General features: G+C 35.4%; 1 long non-coding RNA gene across 1 annotated transcript; it reads right to left on the bottom strand.

Moving 5' to 3' along the window:
- Positions 1 to 4,963: 4,963 nt before the first annotated feature.
- Positions 4,964 to 6,862, bottom strand: LOC125656068 (uncharacterized). The gene is made up of 3 exons (XR_007363013.2): positions 6,745 to 6,862; positions 5,323 to 5,491; positions 4,964 to 5,069 (listed from the first exon to the last, which is right to left on the bottom strand). It is a non-coding gene; the product is annotated as an uncharacterized LOC125656068 (long non-coding RNA).
- Positions 6,863 to 7,217: the final 355 nt, after the last annotated feature.

Below are 7,217 nucleotides of genomic sequence, written 5' to 3'. Positions count from 1 at the left end.
AGAAAAGACATGTTGATAATTTTCAAATTGAATATATCCAGGAATGGGATTCTACGATCTTAATTTTGGCAACAATGTTGCTGACAGAAAATAACCGATGAATGATTGAGTAAATACTAATAGAATTATTCCTCTTTGAATAAAATCAATTTTTGGCAACTATGTTGCAGATCGAAAATCAACCGATTAATCATTGAGTAAATAGTGATAGAGTTATTCCTCTTTGAATAAAAACCTAGATGTCGTATGCAAACACGCTCTCATTCCTGCATACACACAAGATATTACTAATAATTTTGCTGACTTTAGGCTTAAATCAATATCGGGATGATGCATGACGTCATTTGGCTTAAATCTGGGGAATATATTTTAGTGCAGGGCGAAGTTCGAGCCCCAAGTTAGACCTAATCATATCTGTACGTTTCTCTTCAAAGAAGCATTGATTCAGTTTCACATGTTTAACGATGAGTGTATAAATAGGGTTTTCAAGTTTGTTTTTTGTTAGTGGACATAGATATGGATTTAACTTTCGTTTCCAAATCTACACAGGCTCAAGTCTCATATAGGCCTACAATGGAAACCTTTGTTATATCAGAAACACGTGTGACTGTTGGAAAAAAGATACATAAATTAGATAAATAAGTATCAAAGTTCAATTCATTGAGGGGGGGGGGGGTTGCAATTGAATGACGAATCACACAGTTTTCTGGCTCAGATGAAATTCCGTCAGAAATTTAAGGTGCCTGATTTTCATCATTGTGTTCTTATTTTCATTAGCCTTTATGAAGTCATTTACGTTAAAGGCCGAGGTTTCGAGGATTCTGGACATCCTGTTGTCATGAGTGTTGTTTTATAACAAGCAGACGAATTAGGTTTTCATCTGCATGACTATGTGTCACGTGATATAAATGATAGACGTGACTGATCTTTTATACCCTTCTGCAGATTAGAAGAGTAGATATGAGAGAATGAAGTATACATCTCTCGATCCTCCGTAACCAATTTCTTCAATGCTTGGGGATAGAAGGCACGCAACTTGTTGAATATAAATCATATCAAACCACAAACCATGGGAAATTCTATGTTAGTATATTGTGCTACACATATGGCCCCATTACTCCCTTGTTTTTAATGATTTGTTAGAAAGGTGTCTATGCGTCTAGGATATTTACATCTTTGTGGTCACTTTCAGACATGTGATTAAGATCAGGTGGTTCTCTAAACCAATACTTTTACTTATTCTACTCACAAGTCCCTAGTCTTTATTCATACCAAACGTTAGACTTCAGACAGCATCACAATTCCTTAGTCTTTGTTCAGGTCAAACTTTAGACTTCAGAGAGCATCCAAAGTCCCTAGTCTTTGTTCACACCAAACGTTAGACTTCAGACAGCACTCAGAATGAGCACTAGAACTTGTCAAAAATAATAATCTGCTTAAGACGTTGGAAGGGATTAGACATTCACTAACAATAACTATAATGTTTATTTCACTCTTCTTTACATCTTGTATATATATTATTTCTGTAAAGTTTCTAATTTAGCATTAATTTTCTGTTAAATTGAAATTGAAAGAATAATTTCCAACAGTACTTTTGTAATAATTGTTTGTAGTACCAAATTGGAAGAGATAAGGAGTTAATGGCGCTAGTTACCTTCTAAGAGGTTTCATATGCAGGTGAGTGAATCACAATATTAAGTTTTATCATAAACCTTGCATGAAAGGTGAAGATAATGATCAGTGATCAATCTCATACCTCCTATAAGCAATACGAAACAGAGAGTTGGGCAAACACGGACACCTGAACAAACTAGACATGGGATCAGGTGCCTAGGAGGAGTAAGCATCCCCTGTCGACCGGTTACCTCCGCCGTGAGCACTATATCTTAATCAGGTAAACGGAGTTATCTGTAGTCACAGTGTGCCAAGAACGGCCTAACAATCAGCATGAAACACGTCAGACAGCATTTCACCCAATGATAGGTTGTATTGGCAAACTAGATCGTTATATCGACCACAGAATTTGCGAAATGCTTACTTTAAACGAGACTGTTGAAACCCATGCTCCATCAACTTGTTTGTCAGTAGCTTGCCTCGATTTAAAAACTGACCATACGCAGAACAAGCTCTTGCATATTGAATAAATTGAGAGATTTAAACGCCATATGCAGGTGATAATGGAATATTGCTGCAAAAATATGGGAAGTTGACGATGGAGAAGCTGAAATCGTCCCGTTTTTCCATCTTCGCAAGCCAAATGTCCGATTCGCTCACTCTCAGCCCCCCCCCCCCACTCTCGCGGATTTAGTCCCATTTCTCAGCCTTCAAAATATCGCCTTTTGACTTTTCAAGGCATCCAATCAAATCGCGCCATACACTCAGTTTGGTTTGGGTAATGGCGGCCTCATGTCTAGTCGGTGTTGTCGCCTTTGCATGACATATTGTCTAAAAAACAAAGACGGACGATTGTCTGAGAAAGTTTTGGGGTTTACGGTCAACTTTTACTGAAAATCGATCATGTACCTCACCCAAATGACGATAGAGGACGGTATGTGCTGGAATAAACTGCAAAAACTCAGTACAAAACGAAAATAAAAACGTGTTGAAATCTGGATGGCAAGTTTTGATACGTGATTAACGCCTTAACACAAAGATGACATAGGCTTACAGCAATTATGCACACATAAATGAAAAACAAGTTTATTGTTTTCATATGCCAACCCCATTTTGTAAACCTACACATGTAACAGAAATTACAACGCCTTATTTAATTGGCTAGATTTTGTTTTCGTCAAGAACGATAACTCGCTGATCCGTTAGATGGCAGTTCAGTCGCAACTAAACCCGCCATGGGGGAGATGAAAGTAAGCGAATCGGACACTTGGCTTGCTAAGATGCCCGTTTGTCATAAAGTCGAGTTGTTAGTTTGCCTTTAGCATTTACTTTCTATAAAATATCTAAGTATGAAGTAGAAGTGGACGACTCTGTGGTGTTTTTTTTTATTTCGAGTTCACAGGGATATATCGAATCGACATATAAATAAAAGTTATTATTGTTAATGATAAAACGACGTCGATATATCTAAATGTCGCGTACAAGGCTACATCAAGATATTGTTTGGTAATCTAAAAATATTTTGTTGTTTTTATTTTAAAATAACGGCAAATTAATGTTTCCAAAGAATTTCATAAAATCTACATAGGAGTATATGACCTCAGTAGTGTCTGTAATGAAAATTGATAGGGAAATCCTTAACTGTTTTGCCTCTTTTTATTACTCTGAATGTTAATTTTTTGATTCCAAACAAAACATGTTACCTAAACCTCCAAAATCCAGGACTAAAAACCCACCTTAAACGTTATAGAACAAAAGTTGTAGATAATGATGAAACCTCCTATTTTGAATACTAAAAACACTAAACGTTATAGAACGAAAGTTATAGGTAATGTCAAGTTTTAGGGACCAGCCCATTACATAAAGGGCCGAGGGGGGTCAAAAGCATTTTCTAAATATCTTAAAAACTAAAAAGAATTTGGAAAGCGGTATTCAAGCAAAGTTGTTTGCAAATGTTGATGTTAGCGAAATGATCATTGATTACATAATAAGGAATATTTAACCCTTTCTCTACCGGCACATTTTGGAGGTTTTTAAAGACTAAATGACAGTATTTTTAAATCGATTTAAATCTGCATGGATCACGATTTGGAGTAGGCATACAACATATAATTTTGTTAGGAATTGGACAGGGAACAATTTCTTATAAAAGTTGTCAATGTATCCCATGACCTCAAAGAGGTCTACGGGGTCAAAGGTCATATAAGTGCACATTTTTGCAATCTTTTCTCTCTGAAATATATATATTACGACCCCTCTCACTAGATTAGAGTCAAAAATAGGAAATTCTAAATGTATGAGCTAATGTGCCTTTTAAAATACTACAATAACAACACAATCAAACTAATCAATTTTATTGACAAATAAATAATTTTGGTTGCTAAGTAACAACACTCATAGTACAATTTTGACCATAATTTGCCTTTCTGCATCCATTCGACACAATTTAAACGTAATTACATTCCATGATGATTAGTAAATGTCACATTATTTTAAAAATATAATCTTTAAATAGATCTTTTAAAATCATTTAAAAAGGTTTTTAACAAAAAATATGATGAAGAGAATTAAGGTCAAATGACATCAAATGGAAACTTCGTACTTTATATAATTGTCCATCATTTTCTAATAATATGACGTTTTGCCATTATGTTCCATTAAATAGAATAAGTATTGCAACATTAAAACAATGATCTTTCAATTACTGTTAATCTAAAATAATTTATTTTTTTATTCAATTATATTTGGTTGCTCAGCAACAACATCTTATCAAATGTTATAAAAAAGTACTAACCATTTTTCCTCTCCAAGTTCAACATATACGAATGTTCAAGTACTTACTTTCAATCACTAGATTTAAATGTACTTGCATCATATTTAACAAAAAAGTTCTTATATTCAACCTCTTGAAACCTATTTCTAGACATAATTCTTGATAATGAGTTGTTCCGACAGGGGCATGCGTTGACTAATATCTGTCTATCGACTGGAACTTCACAGCAGGCATATATAAGATAATGCACAAAAATCTGGAAAAAAAGTAACTCAATTGGCTCTGTAAATGTTTCCGATAATCAAGGCCCTCTGAAAAGTATGCATTTAATCACTTATGAAATTTTATCAGAGGTAATTGTTGTACACATTTAATAAATGAGTTAGATTCACAGCCAGATTAATTTTGGTAAAGGTAATCTTTTTACTGTGCATTTTATTATTCTTTTTAAACTGGAAATCACTGCCACAATATCGGTTTTTAAAACTAGTAATACCTGTACAGTTCCTCTTCAGTGAGAGGCTGCAAACTTCCTTGGGAAGTATATGGCAACCCTCCCCCGTAGATATGACCATATCAGCATAATGGTTGGTGGCAACACAAATGGAGAAAACCAAATCTTCTGTCAAAGACAGCTTCATAAAATCTGCAGTTCTCCGAATACCGTAATAGGGTCCCATATCTGAAAGAAAATTGCAAATAAAATCAGTATTGGCCACCATACCTTAAAACGTGTCATACCTTATAATTTTTTTGTATGTATGCGATCCCTAGTTATGCAGCAAAAACAACAACAACAAAACAGTAAAATGGTATACACATATCAGTGTACCATAATGCCATGATTCCATTTGTGAATGTATTATCTGGATTTATTTGAATGTTAACCAAATTTATACTGATTTAACCCTATATTCAACATCAAAGAGTCATACCAACTGAAAGCCAGGTTGTCACCCCGAATGAAATGCCACAGTTCTTGGATCAGGTGTCCCTGTGTCCTCCACATCAGCATCCTTCCAATGCATGTCTGGATTTGCCAGTAGACTGTCGCTAGTGGATGATACCTGGGAACTTCCCACTAAATATTGGGATGTCAATACCCTTTTTAAAGAAGAAAAGAAATTACAATTAAAAATTGTTGGTTTATGTTTAAAAAGCAAAATATAAGTTTCACGGTAGCATGGAACAGTTTCGCACTTAAATTTATTTACTCAAATTTATTTAAAGATAAGGTAAGGGATTGCATACATGTGCTAGAAATGAATCGAATATTTTATTATACATTGCGAGAGTAGCAGAGTGGGTAATGAAAAAAATATATGTATCATGTAGGTGTCTGCATTATGCCTAGCATATACATGAGGGCAAATACTGAAGAAATTCAGGTTAAAACCTATAGGGTCCAGCAAAAATACTGAAACTCTGAGGGAAAGTGAATGACCCCAGATATAAAAGTTGAATTGAATTCAGTTATCTGGTGGCACCCAGTTTTTTTATTGGTGGAAGAGAGAACCTAGATACCTGGGGAGAGACCACCGACCTTTCGTAAGTAAACTGGGAAAACTTTCTCACTTACCGGCGCGAACGGGATTCGAACCCGCGCCTAGAGAGGTGAGAGGCCGTGTGATTTTGAGCGCGATGCTTTAACCACTCGGCCACGAAGGAGGCCGGCAATAAGGGGACACGTGCCCATTAGCTCATAGCATACAAGTACCAGCATGTATGGATCACATGTCATTTATGGTCATAAGCTTCTAAGTGTATATAAAATACATGCATTTGGATAAAAGAGAAATCAATATGATTTTTCATTAGCCTGTCATAATCAGACTTTGATTGATGTTAAACCCCCCCCCCCCCAAACACACATTTTGTTTTTATTTTTGTTACAGAATAAAGAAAATAATTCAAATTATGATAATAAATTCTATTATTACAATAATGCAAAGTGTGTTTTCCTAACAGATTGTGTTTTCTTTTCATAGAAAGATAATTTTTTTTTTATAAACATGGAAAAAACTTGGAAAATAGCCTTCTCACCAGCGGTCATGAATGCCCGGTCTGATTAAAACCACCCCATCCCATTATACACTAAATCCACCCCCTTCTTACACTCGCGCGTCAGGTAAGGAGATAATTCTGGGAAAAGGGGGGGGGGGTAATCAAACTGATTAATGCCGGACCCGGACAGGGTGTTATTCACTTGGTTTAAATATCATAAAATATAAATATTTTCTTTCATGAAACGACAAATTATGGCATCAAATCGCGGTTAACTAATCGTGAATTTTTCATAACATGACAAAACCGCATTTTCTTCTTTTTAGTCGGCCTATGTGACTACATCAACTTACATGTACGTATTTATACTAAATGCATGATCGTTTGGGTCATCCTGCAACAGGAGATCCAGGGCATCTTCTTCTTCTGACATCAGGTCGTTTTAAAGATGTAAAATACAAGTGATCGCTGTGATAATCACGGTGAAGCTGTGTTGTTTTCGTTGAAACGGAAACACGTGTGTTCTCTGCACACTTTCAGAAAACCCCGCGAGGCCCGCGAGGCCCGCGATCCGGATCACGGAAAAATAAAAGTATACGGGCTATATATAGGCGAACTTATTACTATTCCGAACAAATATAACGTTTATATCTGAATTTGAAGTACTTTATCTTTTTTTAAATTCATTCTGCCGATGTAACATTCTCAATAGGTGTTTTATGAAGTTACATGTAGGTTGTGTAACTGTTTATATACCAATATTGGTTTTATGCTTTTTTTAAAAAGCAGAGATACCTGGCTGATTATTTCATACATGTATGTATGT

Source organism: Ostrea edulis, chromosome 7, assembly GCF_947568905.1.
Source record: "Ostrea edulis chromosome 7, xbOstEdul1.1, whole genome shotgun sequence".
Lineage (NCBI taxonomy): Eukaryota > Metazoa > Mollusca > Bivalvia > Ostreida > Ostreidae > Ostrea > Ostrea edulis.
This window is presented reverse-complemented; position numbering and strand designations above follow the sequence as displayed.